We start from the raw sequence: 23595 nt of genomic DNA, 5'->3' as shown, positions 1-23595 counted from the left end.
CCCAAAAGACACATGCTAATAAGGGCTTCCAAAAGAGGCTTCTATGCGGCCTTGAGCTGAGTGCCTTACACAAATGACTTCTGCTTCACACTTTTATACAGTGGTACCTCGGGTTACAGACGCTTCAGGTTACAGACGCGTCAGGTTACAGACTCCGCTAACCCAGAAATAGTGCTTCAGGTTAAGAACTTTGCTTCAGGATGAGAACAGAAATCGTGCTCCGGCAGCGCGGCAGCAGCAGGAGGCCCCATTAGCTAAAGTGGTGCTTCAGGTTAAGAATAGTTTCAGGTTAAGTACGGACCTCCGGAACGAATCAAGTACTTAACCCAAGGTACCACTGTAGTACCTTTCATGAAACTGAAATGCTGGTGGTCAAGTGCTCTTAACACTTAGTTCCTGCCCACCATTGCCAAGTGTTCTTGATTGGCAATGGATCTCCAAAGCCTCAGATGAAAGCTACCTAGCTTTTTTTCTAATGTGGAAGAACCAGGAACTGAGCTTGGGACCTTGTGCATGCACAGTATGAGATTCCAGGTAGCAGAAAATTTCTCCCATGGTTCCCTCTCTCCTCCCCTCCCAGTTCTGCCATTGGTTTATGAGGTGGAAAATTGCATTTGAAAATTATCAGAGGGGTGGATTGAGTTATGGGTGAGGTGCAGGTGGCTACAAGGTGTCCTTTTATTCTACAAATCCATCTCAGTACAGTGGTACCTCAGGTTACATACGCTTCAGCTTACAGACTCTGCTAACCCAGAAATATTACCTTGGGTTAAGAACATTGCTTCAGGATAAGAACAGAAATTGTGCAGCTGCGGCATAGCAGCAGCAGGAGGCCCTATTAACTAAAGTGGTGCCTCAGGTTAAGAACAGTTTCAGGTTAAATGACCGAGATGACTGGCAGAATCCGAGACCAGGGAGAGAAGTTGGTGGAAGAAGATTGGAAAAAGTTTAAAGAATATCTACAGAAATATTGTAAAATTTATGAATGTTAAATGGACATTGGATGGAAAATAAGCGGTGTTGGTAAAAAGATTAATAAGAATATGTTAATATAGATTGATAATGAGGGAAAATGTATTTTTAATATAGGTTAAGATCTTGAGTAAAGTTAAGGATAGAGGGTAAGGATTTGCTGAATTAAATATCTGAACTGGAATACAAAAAGGAAGGTGTGAGGAGGTCAAGAAATTAGTGATGAAGTATAGGATATGAAAATCATAATCTTTTTTCTGTTTTGTGTGTTGATATTCTTTGTTCTTTTTTTCTTTTTTATTATTCTGTTAAATGTTTTTTCCCTTCCTTTATTCTGTACCTTTACTAATTGTTCAATAAATATTACTTTAAAAAAAAGAACAGTTTCAGGTTAAGAACAGACCTCCAGAACGAATTAAGTTCTTAACCTGAGGTACCACTGTACTGGTAATGCTGCAGCCTTCTTGGGTGCTCAGGCTTCAGTTAAAGTCCAGGAAAAGACATCCCAAGACAACTCATATGAAACTGATGGGCAGCAGAGCCAGAGCACAGTCTGGGAATGCAGTGCCTCAGAATTCCACCAGGGGGCTGGAACCTCTCTCTGATTAACTACCAAGACAGCTAACCAGAAGGGGGTGGAGCCAGCACTTTTGGAGGGAAAATAAAAGGAGCCGTTTCTGGGAGAATGTTCAGATAGGGTTTAGTTTGAGAGGGGAGAGAGCTGGTTCTGGGTTTAAACAGCCACTCTGAGAAACATAATCCAAAGCTAGGGAAAGGAGTCTCTGAGCTTAGTGTGAAGGACGGTGTGTGGTATTAGGCCAGGAGTTAACTGGGAGGCTGAGCCAGAAGAAGTAGAAGCTAAAAGGATACAGTCTGCTTAGGTCTCGTTCTAGTCAGGAGGGGAGAGATTCTTCTAGAAAGAGAAGACTCCCAAATCAGTTAAGAGGGGTGTGGTGATCCCCTGGGTCTGTTACTTGGAGTAATAATAATAATAATAATAATAATAATAATAATAATAATAATAATTTATTATTTATACCCCGCCCATCTGGCTGGGCTTCCCCAGCCACTCTGGGCGGCTTCCAAAAGAATATTAAAATACTATAATACATCAAACATTAAAAGCTTCCCGAAACAGGAGTGGGGTTGTCAAAGGGCTGGGTAACTGACAGAAAGTACCACCTTGTTTAAGAACCAAAGTATTAAGCCGCAACACCTGTTCAACAACTGAGTTAAAGAACTGAAGTGAAATAACTGGAAATAAGCTGAGCATTTACCATCTAGTCTAGAAACATCTACCTGAAGTGAAGTAACTGAACATAAGCAACTGAAGTTTAAAAGAAGCTGCGCTTGATTAAAAGCCCGTAACATCCGTTAGATTCAGTATAAATACTATTAGGTGAACGGTTTCCTGAAATAGCATTATATCCTGATGTATCCTTTGTTTTATCCACGTTGTTCTGTTAAACAAATCTTTCTTACTTGTTCCAACTTCTGCATTAGTCTCCCAAGTACCAAAGTTTTCCCTCACACAAAATCCAAAAAGATAACCTGTGGTGGTTATTATAGAGTGTGTGCGCAGTTTGGATCTGCTGCAATTGGTATACAAGCGGTGGGATCTGTTATAGAAGCTTTTTCAAATCAGAGGTGCTGCAGAGCTCAGGAAAGTTTACTGAGGGAGAAAGCAACACACGTCCCTCAGCCACCTTGCAATAAAGTTCAGAACGCCATGCCCTGAGGATGAAGGAGGAAAATGGAAAATGCCTTTTGTGGGAGAAAGTGTTTGAGAACCTGCTGGGCAGATTTTGGCACAGCTCTAATTCTGAGCAAGGTAGAAATTTGGGAGCCGGACTGTGCAAGTTAAACACAAGCAGTCCTGGAGCTCCCTCTGCTGACTACCAGATATCATTTCCACCTCACCCAGCAGGTGAGGGTGCCATTCCCTCACAGAGAGAAGCATTCACCACCCCACGAAGCCCATCGCCCAGCCCTTCCCGGCATTAATAATAATAATAATTTATTATTTATACCCCGCCCATCTGGCTGGGCTTCCCCAGCCTCTCTGGGCTGCTTCCAAAAAAATATTAAAATACTGTAAAACATTAAAAGCTTCCCTAGATTTTATAAGCCAGGATGGGCAAGGATCAATGGACAGGAAAGTGTCCATAGGTTTTGCAGCTTAAATGTTGAGTTCAATGCTTCAACATCGATACATATCAGATACAGTGCAGGGTTAGCAAAATAATTACAACCCCAGGGCTGGGGGCAGGGAGAGACACAATATACATGCATACAGATTTTGTCTTTTTAACTAGGAGAATAACAAAACCCACAGTCAAAAACAGCCTTAAAATGCAGACAACTTTGACTCATCACTCCTTTAACAAATTTTGATGCCCTCAGGGATGACCTATTTTTTTCTGCAGTCTTAAGGTTGCAGTCTTCAATTAAGATTTAAACATTAAATTAATCTAAGTTCCCCAAGTGTAAAGAAAGCACCTGAGAGATAAATCAGGATTTGTATCCCCATAAAAATTGCAGTCCTGAACAATGGTTGCAAACCTTCCCCCCACCCTACCCTCCGTGGACCACTTGAAAATTGCTGATGGCCATGTTGGACCACTTAGTGATTTTTCTGCCTGCTGTAGCAATTGTAATATACTGTATTGCAATTCCTTCCTTTAATTTTATTATATTACAATCTGAATTCCATATAATTCAAACTGTGAGACGATAGAATGCAATATAAGAAATCTATCTTGTCCTTACCAACCAGATGCCCCAGTGGGGAGTCTGCAAGCAAGACCTGAGAGCAAGCCTTCTACATTTATTTATTTGAACAAATCATATACTGGTACTTGCAGGACATCTTCAGGAGAAGAAACGGCTAAGGGAGGAACGGCTAAGGGAGCTGGGCATGTTTAGCCTGGAGAAGAGGAGGTTAAGGAGTGATATGATAGCCATGTTCAAATATATCAAAGGATGTCACATAGAGGAGGGACAAAGGTTGTTTTCTGCTGCTCCGGAGAAGCGGACACGGAGCAATGGATCCAAACTACAAGAAAGAAGATTCCACCTAAACATTAGGAAGAACTTCCTGACAGTAAGAGCTGTTTGACAGTGGAATTTGCTGCCAAGGAGTGTGGTGGAGTCTCCTACTTTGGAGGTCTTTAAGCAGAGGCTTGACAACCATATGTCAGGAGTGCTCTGATGGTGTTTCCTGCTTGGCAGGGGGTTGGACTCGATGGCCCTTGTGGTCTCTTCCAACTCTATGATTCTATGATTCTAAGAAGTAAACCCTACATGAATCTGGAGCAGAGTCCTTAAGACGGTTGGATGGCACCTTATATACCTCCTTCCTGCAACTCCTGCAGCCAATCTGGTGCCAAATATCTTGCTCAGTGGTTAGAACATCTACTCTGCATGCAGAAGGTCCCGGGTTCCATCCCTGGCAGTTCCAAGTAGGGTTGGGCAATGCTTTTATTCTATAAAAAAAGGTGCCTGGGCTCACCATGAAGTTGTTTCAGTAAGTGCCATACCTACTACCAGTGCTTTTCTTATTGGGGGGAAAAGGTGTCTGTACTGCGTACTCTTGAATACCCCCCGGGGGGGGGAAGCACTAGGGTTGGGAAAGACTCCTACCTGGAATCCTGGAGAGCCATTGCTCCCAGTCTGTGCAGACAATGCTGAACTAGATGGACCAATAGAATGAGTCAACTTTTGCAATACCTCAAGGACCACCTCTCTCCATATGAACCTATCCAGACTCTGGGATCATCTCCTGAGACCCTTCTTTGTGTGCTCCCTCCACGATAGATTTGGAGGCTGGCAACACAATGATTGGCATTTTCAGCGGTGACTCGCTGTGGAATGCTCTCCCTCAGGAGTTTGGCTGGAGTCTTCTTTATACATCTTTAGGCACCAGGCGAAAACGTTCTTCTTTAACTAAGACTTTGGCTGATTGACATCGAAGGGCCTTTTAAAGTGTGTTGTGGAAGGTGGATTTTTGGGTTGTTTTCATTTTCATTTTTATTATGTATTTTGTGTTTTTTATATTGTGATTTTCATGTTCCACCCTGAGAGCTACAAGTATAGGGCGGCATACAAATTTAAATAATAATAAAAATTAATAGGTCTCTCATTAACCCCACCCAGCATGGCCAGTGGTCAGAGATGATGGAATTCCTACCCAACAATGCTCAAAGAGCCACAGATTCTCCAGCCTACCAGGCAGCATTATTATTCAAAACAGGGCCACACTTTATAGATGTTGAGTGGGTGTAGTTAGGTTCAGCTGGTTTGTCAGGCAGTGAATCCCATGCCCTGCGGGATAAGCTTCTCTGGCTGTGCAAGAGAGTTACCTCCTGCCATTTCTGCTGTGGCCTGTTTCAGCAGGCAAGATTGCTGCTGTTGTCTTCCAAAAAGGCCTGAGATGGAAGGTTGCTGACTTAAAAAAAAAAAAAAATCAAGGGTGTGTGCCAGTGTTATGGAAAGAGGGCAGGAAAGCACATGATATAAGAACACTCATTTTGAAATGTTAAGTACAATTTGTGGCACAGACAGGAGCATTAGCTGTGACGGTCAGGAGTCAGCAAACCTTTTCAACAGGGGGACCAGTCCACTGTCCCTCAGACCTTGTGAGGGGCCAGGCTATATTGGGGGGGGGGAGTGAACGAATTCCTATGCCCCACAAATAACCCAGAGATGCATTTTAAATAAAAGCACACATTCTACTCATGTCAAAACACCAGGCAGGCCCCACAAATAACCCAGAGATACATTTTAAATAAAAGGACACATTCTACTTATGTAAAAACATGCTGATTTTACATAACTGTTCGCAGTTTACATGACTGTTCACAGGCTGGATTTAGAAGGCAATTGGGCCGGATCCAGCCCCCAGGCCTTAGTTTGCCTACCCATGGTTTAGGTCACATTTTTAGTGATCTGAGACAGGTTGAGCCAATTCCAAATTTGTGGACTTATTAAGAGAGGTCAGAGTTCCTCCCCCCCCCAAAAAAAAATAATAATTTACAGTAGGCTTTCTTCTGATGTCAGAGTCACAAAATCACCAATTATGCAAAATGGGAGATCAAGCCCTGTGTAGCTTTGGGTACAATCCTATAGGGAACTACCTATTGAATGTTCTGATGGGAATCATAAGTGAGATACCCATGCAGTAGAATTTGCTCCCAGTATCAGCTGCCACATAGAAGCAGATAAATGTTAAGATAGTTTACTGTTGTAGAAGATAAGGCTCAGCAAAACAATTCTGGATGTAGATATGTACAGTTTGTAGGCTTTTGCAGACCCAAATATAAACAGATTACACACAAACACAAAGTATCTCTGCTGCTCTAAATAAATTCAGCAATTTAAGATACAACATTGGACTAACAGACAGACTGCAGACTAACAGACTATTTTGCTGACGTGCATTAATCACAGATACAGTTGGGGTACTGGGCTGTTACCATAGCAACCGTCTTGGATGACCTTGCACCTGTGATTAGCTCATTCGTGGGATGATTTATGCTCATGAAGGAAATTAACCCTTTCTCATGTCCAGTTACTCCAGCATGCTCTACCAAGGGAGGTTCCACCTGTATTCCAGTTGACTGACTACTGCTTCGTAGGGTGCGATCAACTTGTATGCATTGTGTGGTGATCATGTCAAGAGAGTGGTTTTTATTTATTATTTTGTATTTTACTGATGTGGTCATTAGAATGGAATGCTTTATTGTGTTGCATATTGTTGAATTTTTATGTGCCTTTTATTATTATATTGTAGATTGCCTAGAGATGACCAGTATTAGATGATCAAGGTAAGATAGAGCCATAATTTGTTAGCTACATTTAGTCAACCAACCAACCACTTGATTGTTCTGTCCAAAGACCATGACAGGTTGCATGTAATCTCAGTAGTGCCACTACACAATGCAGAGCTTTTGGTGTCTCTGAAAAACAACCATACCCAAATCTCCACCCTCTGTTGGGCCACTTACATGTCTCCCTGATACTTCTTAGAAATCTTCTTTGTTATATTTTGTTGTCCATTCTGCCTGCTCATTGAGAAGACCCAATGCCTATTGGAAAGTCATGCATGTGTGTAAAAAAAAGCAGAGGATTAGTTGAGAACATTTGCGGCCCTCCAGAGTTTGTTGGACTCCAACATGGACCATGCTCAGGGATGTGGGGAGTTATAGTCCTGCAACATCCCTCATCCCTGATTTAAGACCAAAGGAAAATCAACAAGGTTAAAATAAGGAGAGGATATATCTCAGAGGTGGGGCGCATGCCTTGCAGGCAGAAGATCCCACATGCATTCCCTAGTATCTCCAGTTAAAGGAATCAGATAGTACATATTGGAGAAAGCCTCATGTCTTCCTGAGATTGTAGAGGGACCAGTTTGTATGCCTATTTCATTTACTCTATGATTGCCTATCTTCTGATGATTTAAATGCAAAGAAAGTGTGTGTTCTTTTGGTTAAAGATAAACTAAGGGAGGAACATAATTGCCCAGCCATGTCAGTAGTTCAAAGCTTGCCCCAGAAGCGGCAGTGTGCACATTGGCAGGCTCCATGGTGCCTTAATCTTCATGCACATTCATTGATCCTAGGGATTATGCACCCACTCTCCAGAGTAGAGCAGTGGCCCTCCATGGGTTGCTGAAATACTGCTGATTGATGATGCTGACTGAGACTGATGCAGTCCAACAATGTCTGGAGGACCACAGGCTCTCCATTGCTGCTCCACGGGCCCTGTGAATGGGAGCTGGTCCCTGACAAAGGACAATGGGGAAGGATACAACCCCAGTGAAAAAGCACAGACTTTGCATGCAGAAAGTTCCAGATCCAATGCCTAGCGTCTCTAGTTTAAGAAAACCAGGAAGCAGATGATATAATCCCCGTCTGAAACCCTGGAGAGCCACTGCCAGTCAGAGTAGACAATACTGAACCAGGTGGGTGATAGGCAGTGCTTCCTGTGTTCTTATTCCTCTCTCACACACTATGGAGAGAGTATCCCTGGGAATGTGCAGAGTGCATTTCTCCCACTGAGTCCCTGCAGCTGACTCTTCCGTCCTCTCCCACCTACACACACCTGGAATAAGCTCCTCTGCTATATTGGTTGGAGCATCAACTACCACACCCCTCACCCCCAAATCGTGCAAATATATTTCATTAGGAAATACCATATTTTTTGCTCTGTAAGACTCACTTTTCCCCTCCTAAAAAGTAAGGGGAAATGTGTGTGCATCTTATGGAACGAATGCAGGCTGCGCAGCTATCCCAGAAGCCAGAACAGCAAGAGGGATTGCTGCTTTCACTGCGCAGCGATCCCTCTTGCTGTTCTGGCTTCTGAGATTCAGAATATTTTGTTTCTTGTTTTCCTCCTCCAAAGACTAGGTGCATCTTGTGGTCTGGTGCGTCTTATAGAGCGAAAAATATGGGTAAGTTGACAAGTCCTGCTCAAGCGCTGAAAGGAAACCTACCCTAACCCAGATCCTAGTGGCTTCTGCTGAACAAACCCACCTCATAAAAAGAGTGGGGTTGGTGGAACTTGAATTTGTGTGCATATTTCCCTGGCACATAGGGCAACAGCTGGGCACAGCAGGAGTTTCATTCTCAGACAAATAATCCATCTGACCTGCTTTTTGCTCTCTGTTCTCACTCTTAGAAACAACACTCTGGCTTCGATTCTGCTATAGCAGTGGGTTTGGGGTAACCTGGTGCATCCCTTCAAAGCATTTAAATGACGAAATCAGCAGCCATGCACTCTGGGCTTTTGAAGATTGGTAGTGCCAGGTGAGCACTCTTTCCCAGCAATGGGCAATCCACATGAATGAATGGATCTTTATTTGCGTCAGCCATCGACCATAGCAATAAAACAACAATATGATATACAAAGAGTTGGGGACTGGTGCTCTGCATGATCGTGATGCCCCTAATATTCTTAAGAATCCTTTGGAGTGTACGGGCATTCTTTGGCGAACATGCAAACCAGGTGGAAAGGGTTCGGGGCAGGGGCAATTTGGAAACCAGAGGGACAGACACTCTGTGGAAGAAGCTTATTTATTTGCATCCCACCTAAAGCCTTGATTTAGCATTTTTGCAGCCTGATCCCAAGCACATTTACTGGGACATGAACCCCAGATTTCAAGGGAGTTATTTGCAAGCTGAGTATGCCTAGGATTGCAGCATTAGCTCTCACAAAAGCTCTGTAAAATAGGATAGACTGGCAGTGTTTTGCCCAAAAACCTCCAACAGCCCTGCAAAGACGACTAGCTGTGACTTCATAGTTGACAACGGATACTTTTAAGAGAACCCTGAATACAGTAATCATAATTAACTACAAGGCTGACAAAAATATATTTTCAATCTCTATCAGTGCTGGAACATTCACCAATCAATAACATTAATAAATTGACAACCTTAAAAATGTCTGCCCAATTAACTGGGCAGATTGATTTTAAAACGATAATTAATACAAATGTCCATCTCCATCACGATGCCTCTTGCATCCTCTAATAACACAGAAAGGACTGCTACTCTGAGCTTTTATATTCTACTGATGCAAATGTTTGCATGTTTAATGGATGACTATCACTCCATCAAAATTCTCATGCATCGTTACTTAGAAGCAAGCCCGTCTTCGGGGCTTGATCCCAAGCAAGAGTGCCTGATGGTGCGACCTATGCACGTTTACTTAGGCGGTAGGCCTTTTAGGGAAAGTGGGACTTGCTTCAGAGTAAATGCGCACACAGCCTTACTCTGCAAGGTCTCTTTAAGCGACTGACAGCCTCAACGAGGGTCAAACACACCCTGTCAGAACTAACCCCGCCTCTTATTTCCTTGCATGGGGAAGGGGGGGCGGTGGAGAGAGAGAGAAAGCATGCTGCGGCTGCGCACGCGCACAATTTGCCCCTTCCCCACGCTCCCTGTTCTCGTTCTCTCTTGCCCTCTGACTCACGAGCCCAGTCTGGGGAAGGAGGGGGCGTGGCTTCCCCCTCGCCGTCTCGCGCGAGCTGCGGCCGAGAAGGGGGTAAGCGGGAGGGGCGGGGCGAGCGGGACGCTGAGCGAGCGGTGGGCGGGGCGAGCAGAACGTTGTGTATATCGGTCGAATGTCTCAGCGTTCCGAAAGGCCCGGTCGGGCAGCACGTGGGGGGACGACCGAGGAGCCCGCGGCGGGTGGAGGGGCCGGGCGCGGCGGCAGCGCACGGGGGCTTGGCACCGGCACCGGAGGTGGGACGGCCAGGAGGAGACGGAGGAGGGCGAGCATCACCGGGCGGATCGTGAGTAGCGGCTTTAACAGGAGGGTTAAGGCGCCAGTCCTCATGGGGGAGGGCTTCTTTATGATCAAACACACGCTTTGTTTTTCGTGGGAGTACAGAGCGGCAGTTCGGGGCCTCCGCTGGATTACACGAACGGTTGCTCCTTCCCAAGTAGCGATTTTTTATAATTGCATTTGTTGGGTCTTTTTTGCCGTTTTCTCTCCCTCCCTCCCGCAACAACTTCCCGACTCGCCCCTGCAGCTGTGCCCCTTTAAGGGTCTTCTGGTCTGCGGCAGTTAGCAGGTGAGAGAGCGCTCAGCTCCGCCGGCCGGCGGCATTTTGCACCGAGAAGCACCAGGAGCAGGCCTCGGTAACCTCTCCTCCTTCGCCTTGCTCCGCGTTGGCGTTTTGCCCACCCAGCCCGTGGCACGTGGTTCGGCCCTTCCTCGTTATGGGCCGCTCTCCACCCCACACGCACTCTCCCACCCACCCTAGATTCGTAAAGCGGCGGCTTCATAGGGGATCCCTTCGCTCGAGCCAAGGCTAGAGATTAACCCTTGTTAAAGCGCGACTCTTCCGCTGTGCTCTCGCCGACTTTGTCTTGTGCAGTAAACAAAAAGAAAGCGTTTTATAGTGTCCTTCGAAAATTCAGAAAAGTTTTGCACCCGTGATTTTGTTGAACGTGGAGCCACTCCTCCTTGGCCCCAGTGCACTGTCATTAGCCTGCCCTTGGGAGCTCCTCTTTGCTGTGTGGCACTGAAATGTGTGTCTTCCTTTTCATGTCACTGTACTAGCATTTCTGCCCCACCTTTGGGGGGGGGATAAGGAGACAAGCTGTTCCTTAATTCTCCCCTCCTCTCTCTGGGTCTTCCATTCCCCCTTATGAATTTTGAACAGCAAAGCACTATGGAGCTATGTCACCTTAAGTAGGAAACCTGGGACCTCTGGTAAGATTCTCCCTCGTTGCAGGTGGTGCTGTGGCTTCTCTGAGCCCTTGGCTTGTGGAAAGTGTTCATGGCTTGGAGGAACAGGTGCTAGGCCTGCCTGGAGTCTGCCAACGAAGACTCACAGGTCTGTGTCACCTCTCTTCTCATCCCGTGAAGATGCCACTGGATTGAGCCTGTGTGATTTGCTCTGGTTGCTGCTTTTAAACTCATAGGTTGGGAAAACATTAGGTGTAGACTCTCTTGTGCACACACACACACACAATGCACATGTAGATAACATGCACACCATACATTTAAAGCATACAGCTTCCTGCAAAGAATCCTGGGAACTGTAGTTTCACCCCTCACAGTTCCTAGTACTCTTAACGAACTGATTGTTTGGGTAAAGCCGTGTGGTTTAAATACACAGTGTGGATATTTCCCTTGTGTTAAGTTCTGGTACAACAGCATGCTGAGCAAAATCTACTTTTCTGGGTAGCTTTGGTCAAGTTGCCTTTTTCTCCACTGTATCTGCAGCCGAGGCCCACCTCACAGAGTTGCTGAGTTGCTCTGTGCTTGTAAGGGAAATGTTGTGTCAAACCTAGCATTATTGAGTGGCAGGTGGTGTTTGGTGAAGCAAGAGGCTGCTGTTGGCTGTTAACAAGAGGTTTGCATTGTAGGACTTTCACACAATGGGTGAGAGTTTGATGGCTGTTGAGTTAGGTTAAGATACTTGTTCAGGTGTGAAACTCATTAGCACCCCCCTGGCAAAAAACAACCAAACCCTCTTATGCTGCAAGGAGTAATATGAGTGTCTTCCTGAAATAGTGAGGTCCTCTCTGACCTTTACCCCTCCACCCCAAATACAAGTCACAGAGCTGGCCTGGGTGTGTTCTGTGAGTGTTTGGCATTTGTTTCGGCTACGTGGACTGTGATAATTCCTCTAGAGTAATTGCCACACCTTGTGTCTGCCTTTTCAATTACTTCATGTGCCTTTGCTTTTACACACATACACAGGCAAACGCTTTGACAATTACTGGGAAATAATTTGATTGTAAACACAATTTTTTTTGTGTGTGTAAAATTTCTGGTGTAACGCAACTACATGCTCTTGGCCCTGACGTTACTCCAATGGGAGATGGGGCTCTGGCTCAGTGGGTGGAGCTTCTGCTTTGTGTGCAGAAGGTCTCTGGCTCAGACCCCAAAGGCATCTCTAGCTACAAGCAGGAGAAGCTCCCTTCCTGAATCCCTGGAGTGCTGCTGCCAGTCAGTGTACACTTTACTGAGCTACATGGGCCCAATGGTCTGACTCAGGAGAAGGCCGTTTTCTGTTTTCCCTAAGCAGGTGAATCACCAATTGGACCGATGTGCTTTTTTGGTACATTTAAATTTATTGCATTTACATCCCGTCTTTTTCCTCAAGGAGCTCAAGGTGGCCTACACGGTTTCCCCCTTTCTCATTTAATCCCCACACCACCCTGTGAGACAGGTTAGGCTGAGAGGTAGTGACTGGCCCCCAGGATCACCCAGTGAGCTTAATGGAGATTTGAACCCAGATCCCCCAGGTTCTGCTCTGACACTGTTAAGTCAGTGCTTCCCAAACTTGGGGTGTCTAGCAGTTTTTGAACTACAATTCCCATCATCTCTGACCACTGGTCCTGCTAGCTAAGGACAGTGGGAGTTGTAGTCCAAAAACAGCTGGAGACCCAAGTTTGGGAAGCACTGCTCTAACCACTAGACTGCGGTTTAATTTGCATTGGGATCCACAAATAAGACACTGGCAGATTTGAGAAGTGGGTGCCTTGTGCCCGAGGGCATCTTTTAGGATCTGTTGATCTCTCTGTAGTGGTGACCCTGGCCTTCGCCCTTTGACTGTGACCTTCCTGAGTGTGGCAGATGAGGAGGAAAAGGAAAAGAAGTTTCAATGGGACAAGTTCTCCAGCTTCCCTTGTTTGCTTTCGTCCTGTCTGAGGTGAGCAAGTTCCTGGTGCCCGGATCCCCAAGCAAGGCCTATGTAGTAATCTAGTGAGCTTGCTTGCCTTCTGAGAGGAATTGCCCTACTGGCGCTTCCTGGCGTAAGTGGCTGCTGGAGGTCACCCTCCTTGCACTGCTCTCTCCCTCCCTCCCTGGAGGGGGGCTAGTGTTGAATGGTAACTTGAGAAATGTCACTCACTCTTTCCTCCTCCAGTCCCTCCTCCGCTGGAGTCGGTCTTCTCCCATTGGCTGCTGGTGATGCCTTCCTCTTGCAAGCGGGGGAATGATTAAGCAAAGTTGGAGGGTTTTTGGGGGGGGAATGGAAGGAGCCCCAAAGCCTCGCTTTTCTGCTGAAGCAGAGACCTCAGTCCCCCAACGCTTAGGCGGATTCCTAAAGGTACAGCTGTTTTAAATGGAAGCCTTAAAAAAAAAAATCATTTATGAGTGGCTGCCATTGATATGTGGTAGAGCTAGCCATGTGGTCACAGCGAAAGCAAGCATCCTGGGACCATTTGGATGGAGGCAGAGGGTGTCATTCTGGAATCTTGTATGTCCTGGGACGGCAACTCCCAAGAGGCAGTGTTGTGTAGTGGTTAGAGTGCTGGACCTGGGAAACAAGGGTTCAATTTCTGTCGTGGAGCTCACTGGGTAGTCTGGGGACAGTTGTGCTCTCTCTTCCTCGACCTAACTTACCTCACAGGGTTGTTGTGAGGATAAAACGGAAAGAGGGAGAAGGGTCGGCACCACTTTTGAGTTTATAGGAGAAAAGGTGGGTTATAGGTGTAATAATAAGTTATCCCTGATGCTGAGCTGCTGCTTTTACTGTTGTTGCTCCCCACAATATTGTTGCTGCGGGGGCACATAGTCTGGTACAGTGGTATCTCGGGTTACAAGCACCTCAAGTTACAAATACTTCAGGCTATAGACTGTGCTCACCAGGAAGTAGTACCTCGGGTTAAGAACTTTACCTCAGGATGAGAACAGAAATTGTGCACCGTTGGCACGGCGGTAGCGGAAGGCCCCATTAGCTAATGTGGTATCTCAGTTTAAGAACGGATCTCTGGAACAAATTAAGTTCATAACCAGAGGTGCCACTGTATTTTTTGTTTGTTTGTTTGTTTGCAGTAAAATAAAATGTCATTTATATCTCTCATTTCAGGATACAAATTCTTCTAATGCGCATAAAGCTACAATAATAATAATGATGACCATGTTGAAATATTGCAGTTAATCAGTATCTATCCCTATTGGGTAGTTGGCGGTAGATGATCTTTGGAGAGGTAGGAACAGTCCACTTTGAACAGGAGTGCAGGTACAGTCACGGACGGCTCTCTTTTCCCTCCCCACAAAACGGCCTAACCATCCTTTGTAAAGCAACTGGGCATTGTGGACTCTTGTGGCAATGAGTTCTGTAGGCTACCGTATTTTTCGCTCTATAACACGCACCCGACCATAACACGCACATAGTTTTTAGAGGAGGAAAACAAGAAAAAAATATTCTAAACGAAACAGTGGATGTACGATTTTTGTGGTTCATGCTGTGGCCACAGACATGTGATCTGACAGTGAGTTTGGGGTAGCCCAATGCAAAAATCCTGAGGATCCATGTGGATCCGTGCTTTGTAACCAGGCTCTCTGTCCCTCTCTTCTCCCCACTCAGCGGCTCTTCTCCTGCTTTGCTGTTTCATTGAGCAAAGCGAGCCACGGAAGAGGGAAGGAAGGGGAACCATGGATCCTCTGCTCACGACTGCAGCAGATCCCCCCAGCATCTGTAGGCATTCCCTCCATAACATGCACAGACATTTCCCCTTACTTTCTAGGAGGAAAAAAGTGAGTGTTATGGTGCAAAAAATACGGTAATTGTGTGCCGCGTGATGAAATGTCGCTGAGTTATGCCGCTCCCAGATGTAGGGCAGAGGTCTTTCAGTATTGGTCCCATCACCTGGCATTCAGAGATATGCTCAATAGGAGTTGGAGAAATTTCCCCCCTCTTGGGTGTTGCTGAACTGTAACTCCTGTCAGCGCCAGCAAGCATGGCCAATGGCCAGGGGTGGGGGGAGTCATAGTTCAGCAAAATCTGGAGGGCCACAGGTTCCCCACACCTGCTGTATAAATTGATAGCCATCCTGCTAGCCCCCAATAGTGTTACCCTCTGTGAATACCTTTAATCCCCATTTGGTGCCATCTGAGTTGGTGGCTGCGCCTGCATCTTGTGGGAAGAGGTTCCGCAGTTCCACTGTGCTGTGAAAAAGTGCTTCCTCATTGTCCATCCCAAATCTCTTACTCGGTGGCCCCTAGAGGGCTCTAGTATTAGGAGACAGGGAGGAATAACTTTCAGCCCTATTATGGGGGGCTACATTAGTGCTGTAGCACATGCCAAGTGCTCTGGGTAATGAAATATGAATGCATTTCGGCAGGTTTTAGGGATTTGTCCTTTAGCAGATTCCTAGATTGTCTTAAAAGTTGCCCAATGCTGCCTTAAGTGTTGCAGCCTTAAATGCTACTCAGATACCATTCCCTGAGGCAGTGGTGTCTTAACAGGCTGTGTTGCCTTTGGGCTGCTTTGCTGTTTATTCATTACCCAAAGCGCCTTATAGTGATCCAAACATTAAAACCGAGTATAAAAAACCCCAGAACAAACCTAAAAACACATCCATACACTTAGAAAAAGGCAAGTTGTAACACATCCCACTCCAGAGGCCACAGATACCTTAAAATCCTCTCAAGTTAAGGGCCAGAAACCTGGGTGAAAAGAAATATTTTTGCCTGGTGCCTAAACCTAAAAAATAGGTAAGGATGGCACCAGGGGTGCCTCACCTAAGACAGCATTTCGTAAGTGGGGAGCCACCACTGAAAAGGCCTGTTCTTGTGCTGCCCCTCAGTACTTGCTAGGAGGAAGTCATTTTTTAAAAAATTAAGCATGGTTGGTTTTTTGTTTTTTGTTTTTAAATCCAGCCGGTGAAATTAGAACCCCTACTGAAAGAAAGCTAAATGTAAAAATACTGCACAGTTCGTATACCAGGAGTAGGAAACCTATACTAGACTCCAACTTCCATCATACCTTGCTGGCTGAGGCTGATGGAAACTGGAGTCCATCAACAACTGGAGGGAAGCAGGTCTGTCCCCCCACCATTCTTGAATAATGGCTGGACGATTTTGTGTTTTGTGTTTTTGCAAGTCAGCACTGGGAAGGAGTTCCACACTTGACAGGCAATGATTCCAATGTTGACTTGGTGCGTACTTAAAGAAGGTACACTTCCTCAGTGTTGTGTGATTATAGCAACTCACACAGAGAAAGCAGAGGTGGCCTTTGATTAAAGCGCATCTCACCTGAGAGGTCATAACTGGCACACAGGAATTACATTTTTTTAAAGACTATTGTCCTGCCCTTTCTCTTTGACACTTGAAATGGGACACATGGCTCCCGCCCTCCCCATTTGGCTTTCCAATACACTGAGAAAGAGGCTGTGTGTGTACATTTAAAGCCTGTGACTTACCCTCACACCAAATGATTCTGGGAACCGTAGTTTCTTAAGGGTGCCGGGAACTGTAGTACCACCTCTCACAAAGCTACAGTTCCCAGTACCCAGTTATTTGAGGGGGCGAGTAACGTGCTTTAAATCTGTGGTGTGCTTGCTTGTTCTCCACATTCCTGTCCTAACACTTGGACTGGTGCGGACCTCAGACACTAAAACGGAGTCGCCTCCTGTGCTTTTAGTTCACAAGGTGTTTGGTGATTCAAAGCGTTTGGTAGATTCCCCACCTGGAGAGGGTTGTGTTTTGCTTCAAAGTCCATAGGTAGGAGAGCCCTGCAAGGATTTGTCTTCTCTTTTTTTCGTGACGCAGAAAATAATTGCAGCTTGCTGAACAGAATCATAAAATCATAGAGTTGGAAGAGACCCCCCCCAGGGTCATCTAGTCTAACCTCCTGCAATCCAGGAATCTTTCTGCTCAACGTGGGACTCAAACCTGCAACCTTGAGATCAAGAGTCTTTTGCTCCACTGTCTGAGCTATATTGTTGCTTTTAATGTGTGCATCCTTTTCTGCCTTAAACGCTCATTGTTCCCATTTTAAAGATTGTTCTAAATTAAATTGTTATACCACCCTTCACCCAAAGATTGCAACATAAAAGTGCAAAATGAAGATGTAAAATGCATAATAAATGAAAACAAACCAATAACCGTCTTCCCACTGACACATTTAAAAGACCAGAGAATGGTAATTGGCCAAATAAAAGGACAAAATATAGCCAGTTGGTTGCAGGGCAGGCAGCTTAACTGCTCTGGGACCCAACCTGCAGTATTCCTTTAAAGCAGTATTGGGCTGCGGCCATGGCTTCCCTTAGTGAATCTGGGAACTGTAGTTTGTGAAGGGTGCTGAGGGTTTCTAGGGAGAGCCCTGTTCCCTTCACAGAGCTACAATTCCCGGACTTCCCGGAAGGAGGCATTGATTGTTAAACCATCCTCTGAAGCCTGCAATTGTTCCTGAGCCTCTGAAGTCAGAAGCCCTGTTGCCCCAAAGCAGCTGGCTGTGGCTCAAGTCTTGCAGGAGCCCTATGTGATGTCAGAGCAGCCGGACTAATCAAAGCTGTGAAGTTTAGGCCTTCTATTGGCTCAGAGGGACCTGTAATTGCACCTGTGGCCCATCACACTTGATTAGTTCGTGATTAATATCTCTCTCTCAACACTTTGCATTCAGTGACCTTGGTTCACCCAGAAGCCGAGACTTCTAACTGCCCCAGGGATAGGTTCTGTGTAGCTCAGAAGCCTGTAGAGTCTTGCATCCAAAATAAATTGATCCCATAAGAGTTCCCCTTTAGGTGATTTTTTTGTGGCCTTAACTTTCTCTCCCCCCTCCCCCTTGCAAATCAGCAGCTTGACTAGTGGTAGCAAAGGGAAAGCATGCCCCTCCCTCCTCATAATCATAAAAAAACCGGAGTGAAAGAACTTCAAAGCCGAGAGGGGTGTGTCTGATAGAGCAGCTCTGCCTGGTCTGGAATTGCTTTAATGATGCGCTTGCTCTCCGTAGGAAGAGGGGAAAGTTTTTACTTTGCTGCCTGTGTTTGAACTAAGTCCTTGGCTGAGTTGTTACGTGCGAAACGTTGCGTTTAAAGTTTTGTTTGGTTTTTGAAAGATAAACCCTGTACTAAGTTAATTGAGTGAGCAGCGAATCTGGATTCTCTGCAGTGCAGTAAATGGGCAGACTTCTCGTAGATCTCTCACTTGACGCCTTCTGCTGGTTGATAACAAGGAGCTTTTGTGGGGTGTGGAACCCCAGTCTCTGACTCAAGGGTGTGTTTGCAATAAGTTTGAGGGTGTGACACAAAAGGCCCTGGGTGCCATAAACATTATATCTACCCTACCTGACTTGCTGGGGTCTTACCTCTGCCACCTGAAGTTTTCCCCAGGACGTCCTCAGGCTTGTAAATGGTTTTTTAAAAAAATAAATCAATGAGGCCTAGAAGCTTGCTCAAAGGGAGATTTAGTAAAATTTACTTTTTGTGGCATCTATATATAATTTTTCTCTTCCTTTCTCTCTGCACTCCAGTGAAATTGTGTCATTTTCTCACTGACGCATGCTCTAGGTTATCAAAATGAATTATTTATTTGGATTGTTACGTGTGGCAGTATTGAGTTAAGTTTTACTTGGAGTAGATCCATTGAAATTAATAGACCTAACATGTTCATTATTTTCAGTGGTTCTACTCTTGAGTAAAACCCATTCTGTTTTGACATGAATCAGCATTTCGGCTGCATATGCAATATAATTTTAAAGTGCATTTGAATCATATTATCTCCCACAAAGAAGCAATCCCATGAACTGTAATTTCCCTCTCACAGGACTACAATTTCCAGCAGCCCTGGAAAAAAAGTGCAGTTCCCAGGATGCTTTGGGAGAAATAATGTGCTCCAAATGTAGTTCACATGCTTACTATTGGGGAATGCCTGTCGCTGCCCAGTAATTTGTAGAAACAACAACAACAACAAATTATTTAAAAAGGGATAGTGCAATTAGTGAGTTTGGACCTGCCATGCCAAAAATTAGGTGAAGTCACACCAAAGTCACAACTGAGTTCGCCATCTGGATTCAGATTGGCAGCTGGTATCCAGACATAGACAACGACTGCTGCCCTTGGTTCAGGAACCCCTGTGCCAGGTTTGGTGAAGACATCTTGAGAGGCAGCCTATAGAAAACAGAAAGACAAATCAGTTTCCAAAATGAGCCACATTGGAAGCACTGATGTTGGGAGAAGTGGCATACAAAATGAAATCATAAATTAAAATTTCTATTTATCACCCCCACTCCCCCCCTGTCTGCAAAAACTGTATTATCCTAGTAGGAGCCCCTATTATATAGAGCCTAGGAAGTGAGACAATTTGGTTTTGTAGACCAGGGTTGCCCACTCTGATTGTCTGTCAGTCTTGACTGAAGGTCTTGGGCAGCTGATCTTTTTAATTGGAGAGTTAAGGGGGTTGAACCCGGGATCTTGTGCATGCAGCCAGGTGCTATTCCAGTGTGTTCAGTCTTCCCAGTTTATTTTCCTTTCTTGTTTCCAAAAAATATAGGGGGCAGGTTGGCTTTCCCCTCCCAATTTTCCCTTCCCCACCAAGCCTTTACACCTTTAGAACCACCCATCATTGGAGAATGCATGGGCTATGAAGTGATACCTGGCAGGAGGGGAAGTAAACACATGGGGAGACTCAGCCAGATGGTGGGTGGGGTATAAATAAATAAATTATTATTATTATTATTATTGTTGTTGTTGTTGTTGTTGTTGTTATTTCAACACTTTTCAGCCTGATGGGTGTATGCCTTTCCTGCATTTTAATTTCTAAGCAGGTTGATCAAAGGGTTATCTACCTGGAACTACTGAAGAAATAGTTATTTATTAACCTTGCTATAGTGAAGAAAGTGCCTGGTCCGTTGTCTTGGCAGGTGTTCTGTGCTGCTCACAAGCTTGCATACTTATCAGCACAAACAAACAGAGGGTGGTGGTAGAGGTGATCTTTTGTTGGCTGCCTTAAAGCTAAACAGGAGTCCTTGGGTACGAGGCAGTCTGTGATGTGTGGTGGAACACGTTTTCTAAACAAATGATCCAGATTCGTTTCCCCTCTTGCAATACTTCTGATCCTCTCTTCCATTCTCTAATTTTAGAAATGCAGGCTTTTATAAAATTAGTGGCAAAATAAAACAAGTGCAATGCTAATCAAACTGGGCAACTAGAATGGAAAATAGCCATAGCCAAATTTGACAGGAAAGTGTTTTTTACCATTTTTCCCCCTCTAGGAAGAACCCGCTTCTCCAGTGCTTCAGGCTTGCTAAAATTAGGCCTGCCAAAATGGTCTACGTTGCTTTCCATTTCCCCCCCTTAAGCTCTATATTAAGACAAGTGGGTAGCATTGAGTTGCCATGTCTTAAAATATTTACAAGTCCTCCAATAAAAGGAACTTGAATCAGAATATAACATTTAGACCTCACTGACAGTACAATCCTGTGGCTGTTTATTTTGAAGACACTGCGGCTTATTTATGTGCCAATTATTCCCAGATAAGCATGTGTAGGACTGAGGTTTAAGTGCACTCTGCATGGAAGGCTTCCTAATGGAATCCGTTGATTCATCTACCTCTGGCTAATTGGCAAAACATTTTGAGATTCAGATAGCACCAAGTGTGAAATGCCGTAAGTCTGCTGTTGGTTTTGCTTACGAAATATAAGTTGGATCTTGGTTCATTCTTAAGAGTCGGCAAAAAAAAAATTCCCAGTTCTAAATTTCCCGGGAAGTCCATATCCCTGGGGGTAGTCCATTCCCCAAATGCAGCAAACACCTCATGCAGCATCTGTTTTATGTCAACTCTGTGCAAGTGCTAACTTATGTGGGATTTGTGGGTCCCAGCACAGCGGCGTCCCTGTTTTCCATGATGGTCTGAATCCTAGGATGTAAAAGGGAAGATGGCATGACCTCTGTGAAGAACTCTGCCACCAAGTATGTCCCACCTATTGGGAGATACAGGACAGGTAAAGGGAAGTACTGCTTAGCACCGTGTGTGGTTGGCGCATTTTGCACTTGGCTCTTGGCCATTTGCGACCAGGGGAAGATGCCTGGGTCACAGGATGGCGCCTGGCACCTCCACCTCTGGAGGTGCATGCCTGGGAATCATTGGGTCGCGACTGTTTTCCACACACTAATACCCTCTCCTGTAGAATTCTATGTGTCCCATTTTATCTGCACAATCGGAATGAATTTCAGGAACCAAAACGCTTTTTTTGTGCAGCTTGAGCACAAGCAGCGAACAACGTTATAGTTCACTGTTGTCACTTGTCTTCACTTGCCCCCTCCTCACAGTTGTGAAGAATATTCTTACATTATGAGTGGTCTGTGTCACTATTAAGAAAAATAGTATAAGAAGAAACATACATGCAGACTGTCCCTGGATAAGGTGACTTTTCTTCTTTAATTTCTCAACGTTCTTAACACAGCTCAAGGTTGTCATCTTCAACTAGCTAGATATTTAGCTGAAAATCTATCACAGTCAGTCAGTCATTTGAAAAATAAGACTTTAGAGCTGTCTTGCCCCAAAATGGCATTCCTTTTTGGGTGACTGCAATCTTGGTTTAAAGAGCCATTTGGCCCCCAGCTTGTATATCTGAGTTTCTAACACTGGAAGTTTCAGAATTTGCTCCCATGGGATGTAGTGATGGAGACCAACGGATGGCTTCGAAGGGGGGTTAGGCAAATGTGTGGAAGATTGCGCTGATGCACTCACTGTGTGCTATTCCACTGTTGGAGGCAGAACATAGCACACTGGCACAATCCTCTGGGTACCAGTTGCTCACAGTCACAAGTGGGGTGTGTGCTGTTGCACTCGGATCCTGGTTGTGGGCTTCCCTTGGGGGCATATGGTTGGGCCACTTTGAGAAGAGTGGATTAGATGGATCTCTGATCCAGCAGGGCTCTTGATATGTTTTTATTGAAATGGGGGACCTATTGCAGGACTCCCATCTCGCACCAGCCTTGACTGTTGGCCATGTTGACAGGGGCCGATGGGAGTTCAGCAACATCTAGAAGGCCACAAGGTTCCCCCCACTCCTTGTTGCAGTGCTTTGCCCAAAAAGAGACCAAACACGGCTGATACCCGCCTGGAATCTTATTATCCCATTTCCCATAGGGAGACTTCCTTCTGGACAAGTGAAAACACGATCCTCTGCTTGGCTCCTCTCCCCCCAATGCACGGGAAGGGCATGTAAATCATTGACTGTGCCTAGACTCGCAAATATTTCTAGAATTTTTGCAAATTGCCATTTTTGTCTTGTCGGGTGCCACATGGCCAGCTTGAATTTGCCCTTGCTCCATTTGTGCAAGGACAGAGAACTGTCTGCTGCCCGGAGTGCCTCTCCCCACTTGCCCCCCCCCCCCGGCAAGAATGTGATTTTTTTAAAAAATTACTTACTTATAAAAAGCAATGGGTATGTTGGGCTTGGTGAGCAGGGTTGGTAGGGTGGCTATAAGAAGTGAGCGGTCTCAGGAACCAACTGGACAGATAAGTGATGGGAACACAGGAAGCTGCCTTCTACTGAGTCCTTGGTCCATCTGTTGTTGACACTGACTGGTAGCAGCTTTCCAGAATTTCAGGCAAGGGGCTGTTTCTAGCCCTACCTGAAGATGCCTGTGATTGAACCTAAGACCTTTTGCATGCAAAGCAGAGGCACTTCCACTGAGCCAGATCCCTTCCCACACATTGCCCAAGGCTTTTGATGTGCTCACGCTCTTACGTTTTTACTAGTCTTCTGGTAGTGATTGCGTTTGGCTTTCTGTAACGCTCTTATATTTTCAGTAAGTTTTTTTTAATATTCTTTGTTTCCATGTTTGTCTTGCTGTAAGGTTTGTTGGGGCGCAGTTTCATGGAAAAGCAGTATTAAGAGCCTATTCCTTCTGTCTTTAGACAGCCTTGCCTGGTTGTCTGGTGCAGTTTTCTTACTCGCCTTTGGCGACTGCGTGCTCACAGTCTTCCTATGAAATCCTTGGCATTGTGGGAAGGATTCTTCTAAGTCATGGCAAGGGCTTAGCTTGGTTGCTGTAGCCTTGCCTATTTCTGGTGTAGCGTGGAATGTATTTTGAGACAAATCTGGCAGTGTGTACCAAAAACAACTGAGAGCATGAGGATGGTGAGTAGTGGTGACTTCCTAAGCAGGGCTGCAGGGGAAAGGTCAACCAGACATCTACACTTATTTTATGCCCCAGCTGGAGAAGCTTGAGGTGGAAGTGTGGTAGACTGTTCCTGGGTTCTGAAGCTCCATCTTCCTTTGATACAGCTTATTCGATTTTGCAGCTCATGGTTGAAGTTGTTAGCCCAGCAGCATCTGAACACAGCCACAAGTTCTCCATTATCAGATGGTCTGAGCCAGCTGGGTCCTTATTTGTGTACGTCTCCTAATTTTTCCACCCATCCCCT

At 45.3% G+C, this 23595-nt stretch overlaps 1 protein-coding gene across 4 annotated transcripts in view; it reads left to right on the top strand.

Moving 5' to 3' along the window:
- Positions 1 to 5611: 5611 nt before the first annotated feature.
- Positions 5612 to 23595, top strand: part of AKAP1 (A-kinase anchoring protein 1) — a 44315-nt gene continuing 26331 nt past the window's right edge. Inside the window, exons 1-2 of one of the 4 annotated variants that reach the window (XM_082200764.1) lie at positions 5612 to 6797; positions 8650 to 8777. The gene's annotated coding sequence lies outside the window, so the exon portion shown is untranslated. Of the gene's footprint in view, positions 6798 to 8649; positions 8778 to 10099; positions 10265 to 11212; positions 11315 to 13411; positions 13541 to 23595 lie in introns of those variants that run through there. The other 3 variants (XM_082200763.1, XM_082200765.1, XM_082200766.1) reach the window with 3 other exon arrangements.

The sequence above is a fragment of the Podarcis vaucheri genome (genome assembly GCF_965113315.1).
Source record: "Podarcis vaucheri genome assembly, chromosome: 15".
Classification (NCBI taxonomy): domain Eukaryota; kingdom Metazoa; phylum Chordata; class Lepidosauria; order Squamata; family Lacertidae; genus Podarcis; species Podarcis vaucheri.
The sequence above is the reverse complement of the archived record's forward strand: the minus strand, read 5'-3'. Positions and strand labels throughout refer to the sequence as shown.